Below are 20,705 nucleotides of genomic sequence, written 5' to 3'. Positions count from 1 at the left end.
CCTCGCGGGAGTTCCCTGCTCCTTGCGCATTCTTGCTGCCCACTTGTAGTGTGGGCGAGGCCAGCTCACTCCCGTCTGCCAAGGTCATGGAAAATGCCCTCACCAAACGGCTCCTTAAGATCCACTTGTTATTTGCCTGCAAGAAATATTCCACCCTCAACAGTATGATGTGGTTGCTGAGGTAACCATTAACTTGAATTAGATCAGATCACTGCCTTGTAACATGGATTTGCATGTTGATTTTTTTTCTTATAGAAGCTAGTCATAGATCTTTCTATATTTGAGCTTCTGGACATGTTTGTTGGGGTTGTATCCTTAGACTTAAAATGGAATATTTCCAACTGAGGGAGGGAAAACAGTACATGTAAAATTTCATATGTAAATTGGACAGTAATTTTAATTAACCTAGGGAACAGTTGGAAGCAATATCTGTAAATTCAAAGATGTGTTTATTTGCAGCTGAACGCTAATGCTGTCAGCCTTTCGCCATGCTATTGTGGATTTATTTAAATGCTCTCTTTCGGTGAGAGGATGGGGAGTCTTGGCTTATAAAAATTTTATATGATATTCATACGGGAAGATCTCTTGAGAGGTCAGATTTGCACAAGGACATGCCTGCCTATTGATCGCCAGTGTCTGAGTTTTCAGTAGGCACAGTTGTCTCAGATTCCAGGCCCCTCGAGTGTCTGCCTACACTCTGGTGCCCTCAGTTTTGTCTGAGTGCGTGCGGAATGGAGCGCCGTGGAAAAGCCCCGCCTTCGTCACGTTGTCCCACGGGCAATGAGAGCAGTTATTCTGTGGCCGCGGGGCTGTCATTGCTCCAACAGCCTGTGCTGCCGAGCGCGCCCTGCCAGGGCTTGGTGGGTAGCACGAAGAAGGCTCTTTCAGGGGCTTAGAAGCAGGTTTCGTCATGGGCGCAGATTTGGATGAGGAAAGGTGGGCTGGGTGCTCGGTGCTGCAGCCGTGTTCCGGGTACCGTGGAAGGAAAGAAAGATGAAGCAGTTTTGTCTCCTTCCCTTGGCAGTCAGGTCGTGGGTGGTAGGATTTCGGGATTCTGAATGGTCCTAGTCACTCCTGTGGAAGCCATTTACAATGCAAGAGCAGTGGTGTATATTTCTCACCATGCTGCCGTGGGCTGTTGGCTGGCGTTCTGGTTCGAGGGCTGCCTTCTCTTGTGGTGATGTCTGCCCTGTGGTATTTGGGGTGGAGGAAGTGATTTAAACCCCTGCCTTCACGGAACCCCCACGGGCACAGGCCCAGCAGGACAGGTCTGCGAGAGCTGTGCGAGAGCCACCGGCTGGGCAAGGAGCACAGCCCCTGCGCCGTCGGCCTCCTTCCGCCGGCGTGTCCTTCTCCGGAGCGCAGAGCGAGGAAGGAGAACGCAAACAGCCCGGGAGAGCACACGGCGGACGGGAAAGTCTGCCGCAGTCTCCTTTGTAGGCCTTTGTCTGCTCTGACTGAGAGTATTTGTGATGTGGCTGCTGAAGGAGGGTGCTTTGCTCGGTGAGAGCAGGTCTGAGGGTCTGTGGGTGCTCGTTAAACTAGAGGCCAAGTGTTCAGCGGCCCTTTATGGGGGGAGATAGAGGGCGGGAATGCATCTTCGGACCGCGTGGGCAGGTGGTCCCCGCAGCAGGGGCAGAGTGTGTCCGAGCTTGTCATGCCTGCTGATTTAAGTTGGGGAGAGTCCAGAAAGCCTTCACACAGCACTGAGCCGTCCCGGGCAGGGCGGTGTGCACCTGGGATCGAGAAGCCCCCGAGGCCTCGATGTGACGAGAAGCTGCCCCAGACGAGAGTCTGAGGACGGCCCGTGCCTCTCTGCAGCAGTCTTCTGCGGCAGCGTTCGCTGCTGCCTGCCGGGACATCGGTCCCCAGGCCTTCCCGCGCGTTTCTCACACTCTGGCTGCCCAGTGCTGTGCTCGCAGAGGAGGTGGCTCCCCGCGCAGCCCGGGGAGCTGCCGCGCACGCAGATGTCCCTCTGGGAGCTGCCGTGCCTTCTTCAGACTTCTCGGGACGGAAGTGCACAGGACCAGCAGCGCCAGAGAATCCACCTGGGAAACATGACAACATGATTTTGGTGGCAGCTGCTAGTTGCTTTCCCTCCTCCTAGTGTACATTGTTATTACCGGGTTTTTCCATTTAATTTTTATTAATTATGTTTCATGGGGAAAAAGACACACGCACGTGCATAAAAAAGAGCAATTCAGGATTCAAAAGGGACCCAGTGGCGACCTCCCTGGACTCTGTGAGTACTCTCTTGACTGCTTTGTGAGATAGTACACTCATGCACACACGGAAATACATGTGTGCACACACTGCTGCAGCACATGGGCGCCTCCCATACACTTCTGTGACCAAGCCCTGCTGCTGAGTCTTCTGGTGTAACGTCACCTCAGGAATCACCTGAGACAGCATGTGGCCTCCCTGTCCTCCTGCCCACCCCAACCTGCCATGCACACACATACACACTTGTGCCCATACTCGCTTCCGCAAGCACATATATATGCACAGAAAGTGCACAGATGCCCAACTACCAACAGGAACAAGTGAGGAGAACACAAACGGCTACTTTTCCTGAAATGAACCCATTTCTGTAAACACCCCTCCAGTGAAAAGTGGGAAATTGTCAGCTCTCCAGACGTGCGCCCTGGGACCCTTCCGGAGACTCACCCCTTCTCCCCAAAGGGAACCCCTCTCCCGGCCTCCAATCCCATAGAGCAGGGGTTTGGCGTCATTCTCAGTGCCGTGTAGATGGGAGGATGCAGCGTGAACCCGGGCGCCTGGCTTCTCTCCCTCTAAGTTAGCTCTGTGGCGTTCCAGCACGCGCTTCTGTATGGGTGCAGTTGGTATACCTCCACTGTTTTATGGCATTACATTGTGCAGTTAGGAAGCAGGATTTCAGCTTCTTCCAGAAAACAGGAAAATCTGGTAGCACCCCAGGGCCTGGGGCAGTGATTTGCTGCAGCTCTGCGTGTTTCACTGCAGATGCGCCCCTCCCTCCCTCCCCCGCCTTTTCTAGGGCTCCCTGTGGTCACGCTGACACCATGGCCGAGCATCCGTGCCTGACTTGTTGGGGTGACGCTGCCCCCGCCATACACTTGTCCTGCTCTATTGACGTGAGGGAGGTGGTGGCTTCCACTTTAGGCATTTGAAGGGACAGGGCACCCAGTCCTCATCGGATGGCACAAAGGGTGAACCCAAACCTGGGCAGCACCCCGTCTGTGAATTCTTCTTCCTGACCTCCAAGAGTCTTTCCTTCCCTGTGTGTTCTCGTCTGTCTCTGAAAGCAGCTGTCGGAGCACTTGGAACGTGCAGGGACCCTCCGTATCCGCGCATTCTGTGCTTGCGCGTTCGCCTGCTGGTTTGTATCTGCCATGCCATCCTGGTCAGGCAGGGGCGTGGGCAGAGGGCAGAAGAGCTTGCCCAGCCCGATGCGCGCTTCCGGCAGGCATACCCCAGACAACTCCTTTTCGTTGTCTGTCTAGTGCCATTTTTTTCTGCTGCTTTTGGTGTCCTTTTGCTATTTAAAATAGCCCTCCCCCTCCCCTCCCCCGCTCCTGGGTAGTGCTCAAGGGCCTTCTAGGTTCCCACAAGGAACAAGACGACGGTGCGACGTGGAGCAAACGTGTGTGTTCCGTAAGCGTCCTCCAGGCGTGAGCTGCCGTGCGGTGGCCCAGAGCCCAGCATCTGTGGACGCCTTTCTCTGAGGGGCAGGGCATTCGTATTTGCTCACTTGGTGTTGGCTGCAGCTTTAGAGATGCATATACACGGCAAACGATGAGCCTCAAGTGCTTTGTGCTTGCTGACGAGCAGCACCTCAAGCCTCGACAACGTCGTTCCCCGCCCACTCAGACCCACGTTTCCCGTCCTTCTGCGCCTCTCATAGTCCCTTCCACACGCCGCTGGTCACTGTGATGCAGTTCCATTGCCTCTCCCTTGGAAATCCATTGTGCCCAGAACTCAGCTCCTTCTCAGCATCCGCACGTCCCCAGGCAGACCGTGAGAAATGGACGAACAGGCAGCTTGCGCCAGCCGGGCTTCCTGAATGCCGGCCTCAGAGAAGCATGTGCTATTTGAGGACAAGGACGGTGCCTTGCTCCCCGCTCTCACCCTCAGGGTCCTTGGAGAGCTCCCCACAATGCCTGGTGGAGGCGGAATGGGCCCGAACTCCACTCATCGCTGGGCAGCGGCATGGCCACAAAGCAGGCACACGTGCCTCGAAGGCGGCGGAATCTTCAACCTCATTTCTGGCCCTGCCAAGGAGTCTGCAGGATTGGGGGGCGGTCAGTGGCTATTCCTGTTTATCCCTAAACGGCCCCACCTGTATCGGGCCCTTGTGACATGACAGAACCAAGAGGGGGCTTGGCGTAGGCTAGTTTCTTTAATCCCAGTCCCAGCCCCATGGACACAAACTGCTCTCGTTCTCATTTCACGGGGGATTGAAGGAGGCTGAGAGCCTGCCTGCAGTCTGCAGACTCCACCTCCCTCTTCCCTCCTCGGAGCGTGAGGCTGTGCTCGGCTCGGAAGGAAGTCTTTTTATTTTCTTTTTTCAATCCTGTGACTTATTTTGGCATAAATAAAGCACAGATTATAAAACAGTAGGATAAAAACATTGTGGTATACATCATGACTTTTGATTGGTAATCAATATGCCATATGGGTAATGTATGTCCTCGCTAGAAGCTTTATTCTTATAAATTACATCCCTTAGAGCTCATTCAACATGCTCATTGTTGTCATTTCCATAAACATTAGGCAACAATTTTGTGGTTGAGAAATGAATTCCATGTTACATTTTTTTTTTTTTTGTTATGAGAAACTCTAATTTCACATACAGTGCATCTTCCAGGACAGAAATGAAATGTATTTCCTCTTTTGCACATTTATTTCAGAGGGGAATAGAGTCCTTAAATTAGTAACAGAACATCGTTGAGAAGCTCTTGAGAACAATTATTGTCGTGGACGGATTCAATAGGACAATGAAAACACCTTCTCAAAAGCATCATTAAACTTTGTTCTCATTGCCTTGCCCACACTTGAGGGGGGTGTGCTATGTTCCTCTTCAGATAAGGGCTTCACGTGTACAGGGAATGTCCTAGGAATTTTTTTTTGCTCCTTCTTGCTCTAATGACCCTTGTTACATCGGAACTTGTTTAGGACAAGACTCATCGACAATACACTTGCACGTCTTAATTCTCGGCAAACAAAGCACTTCTTTGAGTGGATGTCTGTTGTGAAACAGAGACCGTAGTGCTTTTAGTTTAGCACCTCATGCACACACGGGTCCTCGCCTGTGCTGCTGAAATCAGATAGCTTCCATCCATTTTGCATCATTAATAAGCTCTCTGAAAACTCGCTGACTTCCCCCGACGGCCTTGGGTCATTCTCATGGTTCTGCCTGCGAGCTGGGCTGAGAGCTGGGTCTGCCGCTGTGCGTTGCGCTGGCTGGGCTGCAGCCGTCTTGTGTCTTGACGGGCTGCTTGATCCCAGACGGCTTCCTCCGTGGGTGCCAGTTGGTGCCCGTGGCTTGGGCTTTTCCAGCATGGCAGCTGGATTCCCAGGGGGCAGGAAGCGCCTATGGCCTGGGCTGTATATTTTTGAACACGTTTGGGTATGCAGCAAAATTGCATGGAATGTATGGAAAATTCCCACACAGTCCTTCTGCCCCACAAGCACAGCCTTCCCCACTGTGAACATTCGCCACCGCAGGAGCACCTCTGTTACAATCCATGAGCCTCCAGTGCCACGTCACCACCAGCCCAAGTATCGAGCTGACATCAGGGTTCACTCTTGGGGCTGTGCATTCTGTGGGTTTGGACGAAGAGCAACATTTCTTGGTGCACTGTTTTGATTAAAGCCATTTCCAGGACCAGCGAGAATTGAGGCAGGGGAAATGAAGCCTGTGCGTTGCTGTGTGGAGCAGACACCCATCCACAAGGGGGGAGGTTTGGGGGGACGCTGATGACAAAGGACCTTGTGTTCTAGAGCTTGTATTGCTCAGGCCTGCATTTCTCAAACTTACACGTACACAGAGATCACCGGAAGGGGGCAGGTCTTGCTAAAGTCCAGACCTGTTTAGTAGGTGCAGGGGGGCTTCCAGCTACAGGGCCCGAGATTCTGTGCCGTAACAAGCCCCAGGGGAAGCTGCGTGCTGGCGCATGAGACAGACTTTGAGTGGTGAGCATAACAGACTGAGTGATGTTTTCAGTCTTGCTGGGTGCGGCGTGACCAGTCTCATACTCTCCTGACTTACCAGTTCTGTTCCCCTGTTTTCTCTACCCTTGGAAGCTGGACTACAATACTGACGTGGAACAGCATGATTTCTGAGTCCAAGGTCATTCTCCCATGGAAGATTCTGCTGACCTCCCAATTCTCCATTCATTGTCTTAACTCTCGGGAAGCCAGTCGTGGCTTGCAGATGCATTCGGCGCATATTCTAACGCCCTTACAATTTCATGTTACGTTCCCCATGTTTGTGTGTCTCAGTAACGGTTTACCAGGGACTGTCACGCCCTTTCTTGGATTATGGCTCACAAGGGTCTGTCCAGCAACTTCAGTAACAATCATACCTACCCTTGAAGGGAGGCTTAGTGTGTTGGACCTCGGTCAGTTGTCCGTGTTGTTGTTTCTGACTTTTGCACAGCACTCCTTGGGGTAGAATGTTACCGTCTCCAAACTGCAGAGGAGGAAGCTGAAGCGCGGACAGGTTAGCCCCTGGCTAGAAGAAGACTTGGACTTGACAGCCAGGTGTGTCTGACACATGGGCTTTGTCCTCCACCTCTGTGCATTGTGGCCTCTGACCATTTCTGAGCAAATTTGTTGACTTGTGGCTTTTTCGGGACATGGTTGATTGAGGGAATTTCAGGAGTAATTTGGTTCTTGTAGGGGTAATTAGGCACTTACAGAGTAATAGCTAGCTTCTAATGATAGCTCATGCATCCGTTGCCATGCCTTCAACCAACGAGAATGCTCTGACTTTAAAGGATGTTTAGTGTCATGACCCGGTAATGACAACTCGAGGGAAGTGGCGCGACCTGCATTTCTCATGCGCCCAAGTTTACATGATGGAAATACGATACGAGGCAAAGTAGAGCAGTGACATACAAAGGAATCTGAATCCACGCATGTGCTTCCTGGTTTTCTCATGACAGCTGTTTCCTGAAAACACATACTTTATCTGCTGCCTTCTTCGCCAATTAGTGTCAATTTCTTGGTGAAAATAGTCCCCGGTCAGCCTCTCCCAAAATAGGAGACTACCTCAACCAGACAAACTCTGCTTGAAGAGACATCTCATATAAAATAAATACCATCGCCTGTAAAAAAAAAAACCATTTTAGTGGGGCCATTTTTTTTTTTTGGAAGGATAGAATTGTTTTCTAAATAAGGAAGAAAAATAGCTCCCATTTTCAAATCGCTGTTTGATGGATTATAGCTTCTCTTGTTATCTGTCTAGTCAGTGTTTGCACACTTGCGTGACAGTGCTTGCAAGGAGGAAAGGAAGAAAGGGCCGGTGTTACAACGGAAAATGGAAAGCGCTTCCATTTCGATTCAGCCACCATACTGAATTACTTCCCATGTATGCATTCATTTTCAGTTTTAGGATGAAACGCTTTGCCCTGGAGAACGGTTCCTGAGAGACCACTGCGGTAGGCCCTTGGCCTTGGAGCCGTTGACTTTGATGTGTTATAGAAGGTTTTTATATACTAATATGATGCATGCTATTTAAAGTCGGTTCCTTGCTAGATTGCAGATTTCCGCTCAGTGTGCTGCCTGCAGTTATGGAGTGTTTCCTCTCCACCTCCCACTGCCCCTGGGTTTCCTCGCCACTGCTAAACGTCGTCCAAAATCTGACTCATCATGGGAAGCTAATCATCAGTGACGAGAGAGATTTCCTGCCTTGGCGAATAAGGAGCTGACACAGAAATTGCTTTTCAGGCCTCTTTGCAATAGAGTACATTTAACTGTTTAGGCAAAGGCAGAGAAGGGAGATGCCACATGCCAGGATGGGGGTGAGTGTGCTTCTTCCATGGAAGCGTGGAAGGATGGACTCGGACGGGGCAGTATCCTGTGAGGACCGCTGGGACGGGGCCATCCGGAAGCCACTGTGGCTTCCAGGGAACCGTGGAGGCCTCGGGACATTTCCACTTCCTTGCCCAGGAAAGCGTCAGGGCAACAGGCTCTGGGAGAACAACTCCTGAGCAACGTTAGCTTCGACGTTGAAGAGCAAGCTGTAGGAACTTTTCTCAGGGTGCTGGGCAAGGAGTATATCGGAAATTTTGACCCGTTAGTATTATAACCCCAGGTCAAGCAAAAAATCAGACAGGTATGTCCTTGTGTTCTCCATCACACCTGAGCTTTCTTTCTTTCTTTCTTTCTCTCTTTCTCTCTTTCTCTCTTTCTCTCTTTCTCTCTCTCTCTCTCTCTCTCTTTCTTTCTTTCTTTCTTTCTTTCTTTCTTTCTTTCTTTCTTTCTTTCTTTCTTTCTTTCTTTCTTTCTTTCTTTTCTTTCTTTTCTTTATTTCTTTTCATTGATGGATCACCAAGAGTCTACTAATACACTATTTGTGGATGGTTCGGCTTTTTAATCAGGAAGGAGATGTGTTTTGCGTTGAGAAAACTGTCTTCCCCTTCAGACCCTGAGCTCCTTAGAGGGGCAGCTGTGACTGAGCTTTTGTGGCACCTCTGGCAACGGACGGGATTTGGGAAGCATGAAATCCGGTGGGGGGCCGGGGTGGGGGAAGTGAGTTGGAGTCACTGGAGGCTGGACAAACCCCTAGACATAGTGCCCTCTGGCCACTGTGACAAACTGATAGCAACCTGGTGGCTTCGAGATGAGACTGGTATACGATCATGTATACCAGAGTCCAGAGTGGATCAGCTCAGGGTGCTGAGGTGCTGCATTCCTCTGGGGGTCTTTGGGCAGGACCCCTTTTCTTGCCTCTTCCAGGCCTTAGAGCCCAGCTGCGTTCCTCGGTGTGTGGTCCCTTCCTCCACCTGCAAAGCCTGCTGCAGACAGTGCGAGACTGCCCTGTCTCTCCCCCTCCCAGCTCCGTGTCTCTTCCCACTCGACCCTCCTGTCCCCTTGCAATGACCCTGGCCCCACCCGGATCATCTGGGGCGATCTCTCAGTCACAAGATCCCTAACGTAGTTACATCTTCGATGTCCATTTGGCCACAAAAGGGGACACCGTCGCCGGCTCCAGGAGTCAGGAAGGGGGTTTGTTTGGGGCCGCCCGGCCTGTCATGCCCTCAGCGAGCTTCTGATGAGCTGGCCCCGGTACCGTTGGGAGTCCCCCACGTGCCACAATTCTAGCATCCTCCAATGACAAAGAGGGACAGAGACAGCTTTTTATCCTGGGGGATTTATCCTGGGTGGGGCATGCCACAGACACTTTGAAGGAGTTACACTGATACAGAGAGCCCCGCAGAAACTCTCTAGATGATATGGGCCCCTGCTGGGAGGGCCACTTGCCTCTCTTTCTGTGCGTCCCACCGGCCGCGGCGTCGGGCATCTGAAGGCTCAGGAGTGGATTCAGCCTGCCCAGCGATAGGGGCGAGGCTGTGTCGGCCCGAGACCCCCACAAGGCCCGGGAAGACGCGGAGTTAGCCCTGGCCCCCCCGTGGTCGTGTAGCTTCCGTCGGATTCCTCAGTCTTCCTGGACCTTGCCTGCTCTGTGTGCAAGAAGACAGGGCTACCCTGTGGTTTCTTACGCCGGTGAGATGTTCTATGGATCAGGGCCCTCAGAGGGACAGCCCCAGTGGGATGTGTATATGTTCACTAAGACGTTTGTCATAAGGAATGGGCTCGCACGCTTAGGGGGACCGGCCAGTCCTGACGTCCACAGGGCCGTCCCCAAGCTGGAGACTCAGGGGAAGCGATGGTTCGGTTCTCAGTCTGAAAGCCTGACACCCAGGGAGAGCCATTGTTTTCATGTGAAGTCTGAGGGTCCGGAAACAGTTGACGGCCCGATTCGGGGGTGGTCAGGCCGGAAGGACGCGCTCTTGCTCTAGGGAACGTCGGCCTTTTTGTTCTGGTCAGGCCTTTAGCTGATGGGACAAGGCCCACCCGCGTTACGGAGGGCAGCCTGCTTTCCTCAGCCTATCAAAATGTGCATAGCATTCCAAACGCGTTCACGGAAACGCCCCGAATGATGTCAGACCCGACATCTGGGCCCCTGCGGTCCAGCCAAGTTGGCACGGCAAGTCAGCCATTATGGTTTTAAACTGACGTTGTGAACAGCCTCTGAGTTTGATCCAGTTCAATCATCCAGCTGGTGACCCATTCATGACCTTACATGGCTGGTCGGGGTGAAGGTGGGCGAGCATTTGATTTGCATAAGAATTGACTGGCCCGGGCTGGTGGGGAAATTCACATCCTGGAAGATGACTGTTTAGGACTCCAATTCCATTAGAATATTTTTTCAGTTTATTGCTTGAATTCTGAATGCATGAAATCAGAACGTAGCTGGGATTGGCGAGGTGATGTTTTGTCTCTTTCATTCCCAGCCTGGGCCTAATCTGCCCAAAGTGCTTTGTATGCAGCCGCTCAATCTCTCTTAGAATAAGCCCAGCCTTCTTTGCATTTGTCACAACAGGGGTTGCGTCACGATGTGGGCCACTTCTCGTGGAGTCCCAGCTCCACCACCGGCCACTCGTGCACACTGTGAGCACATCACGCCGGCATCTAAGTGACGCGATACATTCAAGTCAACACAAGAAATCTGGGAAGAAAAAGAGGACTCCACAGAATGAAGCAAGAGGAGGGGGCGCTCGGAAGGAACGGATAAAAATATCAGCGAAAGCAGCCACCGAATTGCAGAAGACGGGGGAAGATAAAACGTCTCACATCTCAGGAGAAGGGGGAAATGGAACGTGGGTAGGCAGACAAAAGTGGAAAAGGACCAAGAAATTGTTTTAAAAGGAGACGAGAAGCCAAAATGAAATGAGTAAAAATAGAACGGTAATTTCTTTTCAGAAGATAGCTTAGAGATTCGACAGAAACAATCTTCCTTCCCCAACCCTCTAACCTGATAACGTGGATACAATATTTCTGCGGGCCTGACGTTCCTTCCTCTGTGTGAACGTGCAAAAGAGGACTTCGGAGCAATAAAGGCTCTGCCACAAATGATGCGTGGGTCTGCAGCTCTGCGACCGATAGCGTTGACAGTTATTCCAAAGTCAGGCGCCCAGTAGCGCCATGGGGCAAATACTGGTGTGGGCTTCCACTGTTACCACGTTCATCAGTGTGTGCTTCATATGATCGAGGAGCTCACCAAGTCCAAGTAGTTTTTTTCAAGTCTGCACTTGAGTGATCCAAACTGAATTCCACAAGCGTCTACTGAATGGCTGAGGGTGTGGCATGTGTGGGGTTATGAAGTTGAAAAAAAGCTCGTCTTTTGCCCTCAGGTAACATACAGCTTAAAGGTTTGACAATTGCTACTTTTTCATGAGAAGAGCGGGAAAGGAAGTCTGCTGATGGCAGTGGGCTAGGTTACATTTATTACTGCTGGAATGAAGGCACGGGTGTCCCCAGTCAGCCCGATGCAGGAATGCTCAACTGCCGGCCCTTGGATGCAGATCAGTTTTCCACCGGGCGTTTTGCACAGCGTTGCTTGTTTTGCTGCCAAATGAAAGGAGAGAGGCTCTTTAGGGACAACGCATTCCTCATCCCCTCTTTTCCCAAGAGTAACATCAGAGGAGCTTGGAGGGATGGGGTGCTTCTGAGCCACTGTTTTCTGATGCATATTGCACACTGTAGGGGACATCTAATTGGAAGGCAGAGGCCATCCAAGGACATGGAAGACAGATCTTTGCAAGCTACTTTTTTATTCCGCAGGGAGAGTGCTGGCCAGTCCTGTGTTTTCACATTGCTGCTGCCCTGAGGGGACACATTCTCCAGACAGTCAGGAAAAACCCTACTTTACTTAAAAAGCAATTTGGAAAAGCACTCTGTCTTCTGCAAAACATATCAAATGCTGTATACATATATATTTTTTCCCACGAAGATGACAGCTAATTGTATTTTGGTCTAGTCTCTGACATTTCTCATCACAGCTGGGTCTTCCTTAATTACTTTAATTACTCAGTGAATAAGTAAAGGTCTTTTCATTTTGATCACATTTATTAATCACCCACGTCTTCTCCTCATTTACATTTTTTTCTGGCTACACAGAGCTGGGCTCCTAACTGATTCCATCGGAGCTATTGAGATGTTAACGTCAAGTCGGCCTGCGGTGAAGTGAGTACTGAGTGAAGGCAATGGGAGCTTGCGCATTTCACCTAAATTGTTTTCATTTGGTGCGCAGTAATGATCTAGGCCAGAAACAATTCGCCATCTAATGGGGCACAGATGACTTGTTCCCTGTGAGGAATTAATCCTTTTCCCTTCTGCAGGAGGGGCTGCGGAGAGATGCTATCCTGTTTGGACCAAACAGGATTTTTTATGGATGATTCTGTAGGTCCTCAGTACGTGGGTCACTGAGCAACATTAATCCTTTGAAGGCCCGAAGACTGTTTGGAGCCATTACGAGCAGCTATGTCAACTTTAAAATACCGATAATGTATGTTTAATATGAAGCTATACCAAAAATGTATCTGTAAAAAAGAATTGGATGGTACATTAGAAGATGTCCATGCAGAGTTACTATGTAGTTACTGGAGATACACACACACACACGCAGACACATACAAACAGACACAGAGGTGGGCAGCTTGTAAGACAGCCTCTGGGGATCCCCATGTCTTGGTTTTGTAAAAATAAATGCACAGCACGCTTGTTAAAGAGACAAGGAAGATTTTATTCAAGACTATTGCAGTAGGAGGGAGAGATTGATCTAACACCCGTGAACAAAATGTGGGAGATAGTTTAAATGCCCCACGTTTAAACTATCAGTGGGGCGAGTCAGTGGACAAGTGTCAGAGGATGTTGGGCAGAAGGTGGTCCCCGTGGGCAGGCCCCTGTGCTTGCTCCTTGGGAGGCCTCGGGCCCCTCCGCTCCTGCAGGCTGAGAGGCAGGCAGGGGTCCAGTCCCTGCGTCATTGCCGTTCAAAGGGAGGCCTCCTGCATCTTTCACGCTTTCCTGGGCTGTGAAACTGGCCAGAGGCTGGGGAAGGTGAACCTCTCAAGGAGGCAGAGAAAGGACTTGCTAAGACAATTTCCTAAAACTAGTGTCCCCAGAAAAGGGAGATCAGGCATCTGGAGTTGGGAAAAAATATGAGTTCAATCCAGCTCAGGGGAACATGGTGTTTGGGGTCAGATTTCTACCCCCTGAAATCTCTTCCCCTGGAGTGTCGCGCACACCTAACAAGTTGCTACCAACAAACAGAATATGGAAAAAGCGATGGGCTGTCACTTCAAGACAGGGACACAGGAGACTGTGACTTCCATCTTGCATGTGTGCCTCTTCTCTTGACTTGGGCTTTTCTTGCAAGCTTGCTCTTGGGAAGCAATTGCCCTTTGGAGAAGCCCATGTGACAAGTAAAGAAGGGCATCTCAGGGCCAACAGCCAGCGAAGGGTGGGGCCCAGCTGACCAGCAGCCAATGAGGGGGTGGGGCCTAGCCGACCAACAGCCAGTGACGGGGGGGGCGCTGCCCACCAATAGCCAGTGAGGGGTGGACCCTGCCAACAGCCACCCGAGGGGGTTGGGAAGCCAGTCCACCCTCCCTTGAGCCTTAAGATGACCGCAGCCCCAGCAAACAGCTAAACCACAGCCTGTGGGAGTCCCAGTTACTCCATTCTTAGGTCTTGTGAGGTAATACACATTAACTGCCTTAGGCCCTTGTGGTACAGGGGTTCATGGCAGGTCACCCGAGATATGCCTGTGGTATGTGGATCGTTTTGTGCTAACGGCAACTGACATCATGCAGGCTCAAGAGAAACTTCTGCCTGCCCTGCACCTCAAGTACGTATTACAGTTTCCTAGGAGCCTGGCCCATCGTAGGCGGGTCTCGGCGAGAACCGCCTTGACCTCTCCATAGGGCGGGGCGAACTCCCAGTTATCGCGCACCTGCTTCCTACCACCCTGCCACGACCCTCCTCCTCTGAGGTCCCAGGCCCCTGACCTCATTTAGCTCAGGGCACCGTACGTACGTCATTGTGCCTTTCTGTCTCGGCTCTCACATACGTGGGGGTCCCCTACATATGCATGTAATGAAATCTGGTCATGTCCTACTGTTCCTCTGCCTCATGTCCATTGAACGGGTGGACCAGCCAGAAGAACGCAAAGGTTCGAGGAACATCTCCTCCTTCCCCGCAGCGGTGTTTGTTCCGCAGCAGTAGGGGACGGACCCACACAACTCATGCACGCGCACACACACGTCTGCACCTCGCATCACACGAACACTCACTGCTGCCTGCGTTACACTGTGTGTGTGTGACCCACACAGCTAAGGGGACGTTGGCACACTTGGGCGAATGTGTGAAATCCTTCTTCAGAGGTAGAGGATCGTGCTTCCTGACAGATTGACTGTGAGGGAAAAGCTGAATCGGAGACGATGTGCATGGATTGCTTCAGGAACTGGGAGAATGCGCAATAGTGGTGTTGACAGAACCGGGGAGAACTGTAGTAAGCCTATACTTTTGGACTTTTACGAGGGCATGTTAAACAGGGAGGTGGATCATGAATCTGGACACCAGGGCACAGTGTCAGATTTGGAGTTGCAAGCATGAGTATTGTCATACAGGTGGTGTTTAAAGCCCCCAGACATAACATGAGGCAGGAGAGTTGAGAGGGGCCAGTTGAGTCCTGGATCAGTCCACATGCAAAACTTCTGCATAGAAAGCGAACAGCATGTAAAAAGAGTGAAGCCATGGTAAAGAGGCAGTGATGATGCACTGGTTCGCGTAGGGGATACGTGGTGGGGGCCATGGAGCGAGCATGGAGGACTGTTTCCTAACTCGGAGTTCAGGCAGTCAAAACACAACAGTGACACACAAATAAACAGGACCACGACTCTGAGAGGCAGGACGCAGCTTCCGTGCCGAGACTGGAGCCCAACCAAGCGCGCTCTGCCTGTGGAATCCCCGCTCATCCCCGGATGCACTGCGTCTCCCCAGCCTGCAGGGCCTGTCCTCAGGGGGCCGCGCACCCCGGCCAGCGTGCACTGCACCCGTCAGCAGCGTCGCCTTGTTTGCACGGTCGGTCGCCTGCCCCGGGCCCCTCTCCCCTTCACCTCTTGGTCTCCTGACTTCCGTGTGAAGGAGCTGGAGCCCCGCAGCCTCTCCCCTAAAGGCATGCGTGCCGCCTGGCCCGTCTCTGTGGGCACTGGTTGTAGGGGCCCGCTGCCCGCGAATCTTGCTGGCGAGGCTGGGGGCGTCCTCAGCCGGGGCTCATGCACCGCGGTACATGGCACAGCGGCTGAGTGCACACGTTCGTTCTCTTAGGTCCACGTGCACGCTCATGCATGCAACACTCTTAGGCACGCATACCCCAAATACAAACAGATTTCCCGTCCTGGACAACAGGCTTCCCACCCATTGGTACATTCAAAATGATGTATTTTATAGGTTTGGTTTTTTTTTTTTTTTTAAAGCTCAGAGTCGTTGTCTTACAGTATTTAAAGGAAAACCTGTAAAATAGCAGGGCTCCCTCCCTCAAAGCATGGCTTTGTCAATGCTATGGGCTATTCCCCGCTGTGTACCAACAGTTCGATTTGCACGTCTGTGGTCTTGTTTGAGTTCATGCCATGAAGAAACTCTGCTACTAGTTGGTGGGTGGCCACATAATAACCTTCCAATGTGTGTCTACCTGGACAGAAAAGGTAGTATAACTTAATTGCAAAAAAAAAAAAAAAAAGGAAAAAGTTTTGCTGAACCACTGAATCTTTAGCAAAGTACCTGATACTGGAGAAGTTTAGTGTCCTTGTAGAAACGTGTTCTCAATTGTCCTCTCTCCAAATTTATTTTCTAGCCACCACCACCCCCAGACATGTCACTGATACTGTGTAAATCCATGTCAGCTGTATAAATCAGTCGTCAACATTGTGATGATGACCCTTAGCTGATTTCAGCTGAGGTGGTGGTGTGAATTATTGGGTGGGCCAAAAAGTCGCTTAGTTTTTTTCTGTAAAATAAAAGACACATTTTTTTACTTTCACCAGTAACATTATTGATTTGGATATTTTGAGTATGTCGGCTGTCTCTTGCTATTGGCTTCTAGCGGGTAGAGGCCAGGGGTGCTGCTAAACATCTTCCAGTGCATAACAGCCCCACAGCAAAGAATTATTTGGCCAAAGTGTCAGTAGTACCAAGAAACTTCACAAACCACTTTTGACATGTTTGATCTGTCACAGCACCTTCTCTATACAAGGCACACATCTTTTTCTTTTGTGTTTCAGTTGCGTTTTTACCTTTCTTGAAATACTAAAGCATAATACACCAAAAAATATTGCCTATCTTCTTCCTTCTTCAATATTAAAATGGCTGCACAGAACTTCACCCATGTTGGTGTTTTTAAAATGCATGCTGATAGGACAGCTGTTCCCATACAATCTAACAAAATTGTTTCGCATGAAGTTCAAGACAACTGAGCACTACCAGAGCCATCCTACGGAAAAGAGTAAACGAACTTTTGGGCCAACGCAGTACGGACACCACGCAGCCTGTTTCACCTGAAGACGGCAGCTTTATGTCTCAGTCCTGGTGTCATTAATCATAACTTTCCCTTTTACCAATAAAAGGCTCCAGGTCTAGATAATAAAATTATGTCGTCATCTTTTAGAAGTTAATAACGTCAATACTGGCTAACGTTTACTGTCTGTTTTCTCTTTGCCACGTACAAGGGCTGAGCCATTAGCTCATTTAATCTTTTATAATCCTATCAAGTGGAACTCGACAGATGAAGAAAAGGAGACTTAGGCACGTAAAATAACTGGTCTGAAATTACAGATCGACGGACTCTCTACTTCACACATTTTCTAGGGGACTGTCGTCTCTGTTTTCATAGTCATCTTTCAAAAAGTTGCGGATTTGAGGTTCCTTTTTGTATGGTCATAAATGCGACTTCGGAGTCTCTAAATGGAAACATTGTGAATGAATTTAAAATATGCTTCGAAATCCGCCGCAGTCTTGGATCCCTGAGACTAAATAAAGCCGCTGGCTGGAGCCAAGGCCTGTGGTCTTAAATGACGTCGGCCCCTGGGGAGCATCTGGCAGAAGTGGTTCTGCAGCACCGAGGTCAAGGACGTGTGTGCACCATGCTGTGCTTGCCTGGGGAACTGACAGGGGTCCATGAGGACTCAGGGCCCTCCGGAGGGTGGCGCTCTTCATCCTGAGCTCCGGGGTCACGCTGTGCATTATTCAGTCCCAGTGTCCGTGAACGGCTGTCTGCCAGGACGGGATGCTGTGCAGGGTGGATCCAGACTGGCCGACGAGCAAGACCCGTTCAGCCACGTGCATGTGAAGGGGGCCTAGCGGGTCGTCCTGCACGCAGCTCTCCTCTCATCACAGCTGTGCCTGGGCCGGCCCCCTCGCCCCCCAAGCCCATCCTCACTCTGCATGTGCATTTGGGGGTCCTGAAGCCCATCACTTGTGTGTTCCTGCCTCACTGACATCTCTCTGCCCTTTTAAAGGAGAAACCCAGCTTTATGCACTGGAATCTATTTCCGAAAAGACTTCCCTGCCCAGGGGAGCCGACTTTTCTCCCTAACGGGGCTCGTGGAACAAGATTATGCCCTGCAGCACGTTGGTGTTCGGGCCCGACTCGTGTCCTTGGGACCTTTACCATCTGTGGCGCCAGTGACTTGCAGGAGCACGGCACGCGGACGGGGCCTTGTGCACCATGGGCCCCTGAGTACCGGGGAAGCGTCTCCCTCAGAGAGCAGGTATGAGGTGGCATGAGATACCCCAGCTTCCTTGCCCCTTGGGTGGGATAATTCCAGAACCTGCATTTCCCCCCATTCTCTGAGGTCTGCCGATGTGCTGGAGATCCGGTTGCTTTCCATGAAGCCAGCTCAATAGCCCCGCCTTCATGAGCTTCCAACTCCCGCCCTCTTTCCACTTTGCACTTGATAAATTGGCCCAACTGCTGTCTACTTTTTCACCTTGTGCACAAGGGTTTCTATTCCATGGAGGCTTCAGCTTTACTTGCTTTCGTTATCTGCATCATTACTGCTGTCTCATCTCTATTTTGACACCTCTTAGCGCTGCCCCTTGACCCTACACCCAGACCCTATGCGGGGACCACTTCCTTCCCAGAGGCCGCAAATCCAGGCTTACCCACATGTCGTCAGGAGAAAGGAGGCTTATTTGCAGAGCAAGAAAGAAAATAAATGTTTCATGGGCGGATTTCAAGTTTTTATATCCACTGCTCACTTTTAAAAATACAAATTGTGCCCTATTTAAGTTTATTGCGATGAACTGGGGGAACCTGGGATAATAAAGTAGTATATGTGATGTACGAATGTCCACGCAACCAGTTCTCAAGCAAGATAAGCATCAATACAGAATTTTATGCTGCGTACTAGAAATTTAAATTATTTATATATTTTAGAATTTAAAATTGACGCTTGCTTCCCTATTTTTCTAACTCTATTTACACTGACAACAGGTGTAAAATAAACATGTAGCCATAGATTATATTTTATAGTGTGATGTTAGCCTCAATCGTGTAAATCAATATGCTCCCAATGTTCAAAATTTGCTTTTGAAGTGAATACACAATGAACATGACAGATCGTTATGAAATCGTTTAATAAGCCAAGGTAATTATAAAACTCTACTCAGGTAGTGTTTAAACACAGGTTTTCTATTATGATAACTGGTTTCCATGGCTACCTGATTTTTAATATGCTTGGAAATGACTGACATTGAAACAGGCTTGGGAAGTTCATACAGGACCCATTTTCACACCTAATGAAGGTGGTGACTAATTAGAGCTGGTGGAACAGGGGGCACAAACTCTAATATGGGGCATAGGTTGTTCTTCAAGTAAATGTTTATTTCCCATCCAGAAAAACAGGACCGCATTTGTTAATGAGGAGCACAGGTGCTGGGCAGACCACCATGCGCCTCTTTTCCTGGATCGCCACTTCCCTCCTGTGGGTTCGGGGAACAGTAGGACAGAGCTTTCACAGTCCCCAGCTTTGGTTCTCGTCAGCGACAGCGCCAAACTCACGAGGAAAGCCGGACGTCTGAGTCAGGGTGTTTGCCGCTGCACATGGGAAGAACCCAGGAACGCCGGCCGCGATGCTCCGCATCTGTGCTCACGTGCACAGCTGTGTGTCTGTGGGGCTGTGCCCGCACCGCCTTCTGTCTTTACATCCACATCTACAACCGTCTCCTCCTTTACCTGGGCCTATGGCGATGACTATGGCTTCAGTTATATCCCCATTGATCCCTAGCCCTATATCTAAAATTGCACATACACCTGTAACTATTCCTACACCTACACGCCTGCCTGAAACTATCTCCCTACCTTCACCTGGACCTGTACCATGTCCTTCAACATTTACATGCATGACGGCACCTGTCGCTGCATCAGGACCTGCGTCAGCTTGCACCCGGTGTCCTCATCCACGTCGTGGATGGGCTTGCCCTGAAGGAAGCAGGCAGACCAAAGGGAGTGCTGATGCAGCAAACCAGTGCCCGTGTCAGGGGCCTGCATCCAGGCCCCCAAATTCTTCTGTCCTGCCCTGCTCCCTCCCCACGTCCTGGCCTGCTACCACATCCAGGGCCGTGTTCCTGGCAGCCGCTGGGAATTCGGGAGGCCTTCCCAGCCTGCCTCAGGGAGGGCCGGCAATCCTTCCTGTCTGCCGTCACTCCGCCAGCAGTCTCTCTGGGACGCCTGTCGCTCACAGTGGCAAGCTTCCTACGTCCATACACAGATTCGCTTACCTCCTTGTTATTCGGAGCTTCTCCACTTGAGAATAAGAAGAGGCTCTCTCCTTACCTATCCCAGTGACCCACTGAGATACTCACGTTTCCAGAATGGAAACACAGCCTCCCTCCCAGAAAGAGACTGCTTCTCCAGCCGGAATAAGGAAAACTGCTGACAGAGGTGTGGCTAGGTCTAGCTCTCAAACTCACAGGAATCTCTGAGTCTGGCCTCAGAAAGAAGGAGGTCATATTTCTTTGTTGCCTCAGCAGAACATAGAATCGGCGTGTTACGTAATGTCAGCGTACTGCAGGGCGCACCCTGGAGGCAGCAGGCACACAGGCCTCTCAGCAAGGAAATGCAGAGTCAGGGTCAGGGTGGGGGGCGGCGTAGAGCACCGCTGCAGCTCTGCCTACACCTCCCGCGGGCTGCGTCCATCAGTCCCTGAGCTGCCTCCCTGGCCCCGGCCTGGCCCCGCTGCCCTTCTTCCCCTCGGGTCCCGCCTCTCCTCCACCTACTCTGAGTGTCTCCTTCTGACCTGCGCTGAACCAGCTGACAAAAACTTTTGGTTTCTTCTCCTGCCTCTACGCCAGTTTCTCTTCTCCATGTGGGGGACCCCGGTGCGGGATCTGAACCCCATCCTGACTGCTGCCCCAAACATCTTCATTTCTCTTTGAACAACAACAACAACAACAATCCTGCAACAGAGTCCTCTTCTACAAGTAGGTTCCAAATGCTCATCGGGACTAGTTCTCGTCCATTGTCCTCTTGCCACCTGCCACATAGTCTGTCATAAGGAGCTGCTGGGCTAAATTACACTGAAATTACCTGGTATTTAAGGCAACTAGTCTGAACGCATCTTATTTCAGGGCTCGCTCGTGTGCTTCATCCCCGACAG

The sequence above is a fragment of the Pteronotus mesoamericanus genome, unplaced genomic scaffold (genome assembly GCF_021234165.1).
Source record: "Pteronotus mesoamericanus isolate MK-2021 breed Mesoamerican mustached bat unplaced genomic scaffold, CSHL_Meso_final contig_65, whole genome shotgun sequence".
NCBI classification, from domain to species: domain Eukaryota; kingdom Metazoa; phylum Chordata; class Mammalia; order Chiroptera; family Mormoopidae; genus Pteronotus; species Pteronotus mesoamericanus.
The sequence above is the reverse complement of the archived record's forward strand: the minus strand, read 5'-3'. Positions refer to the sequence as shown.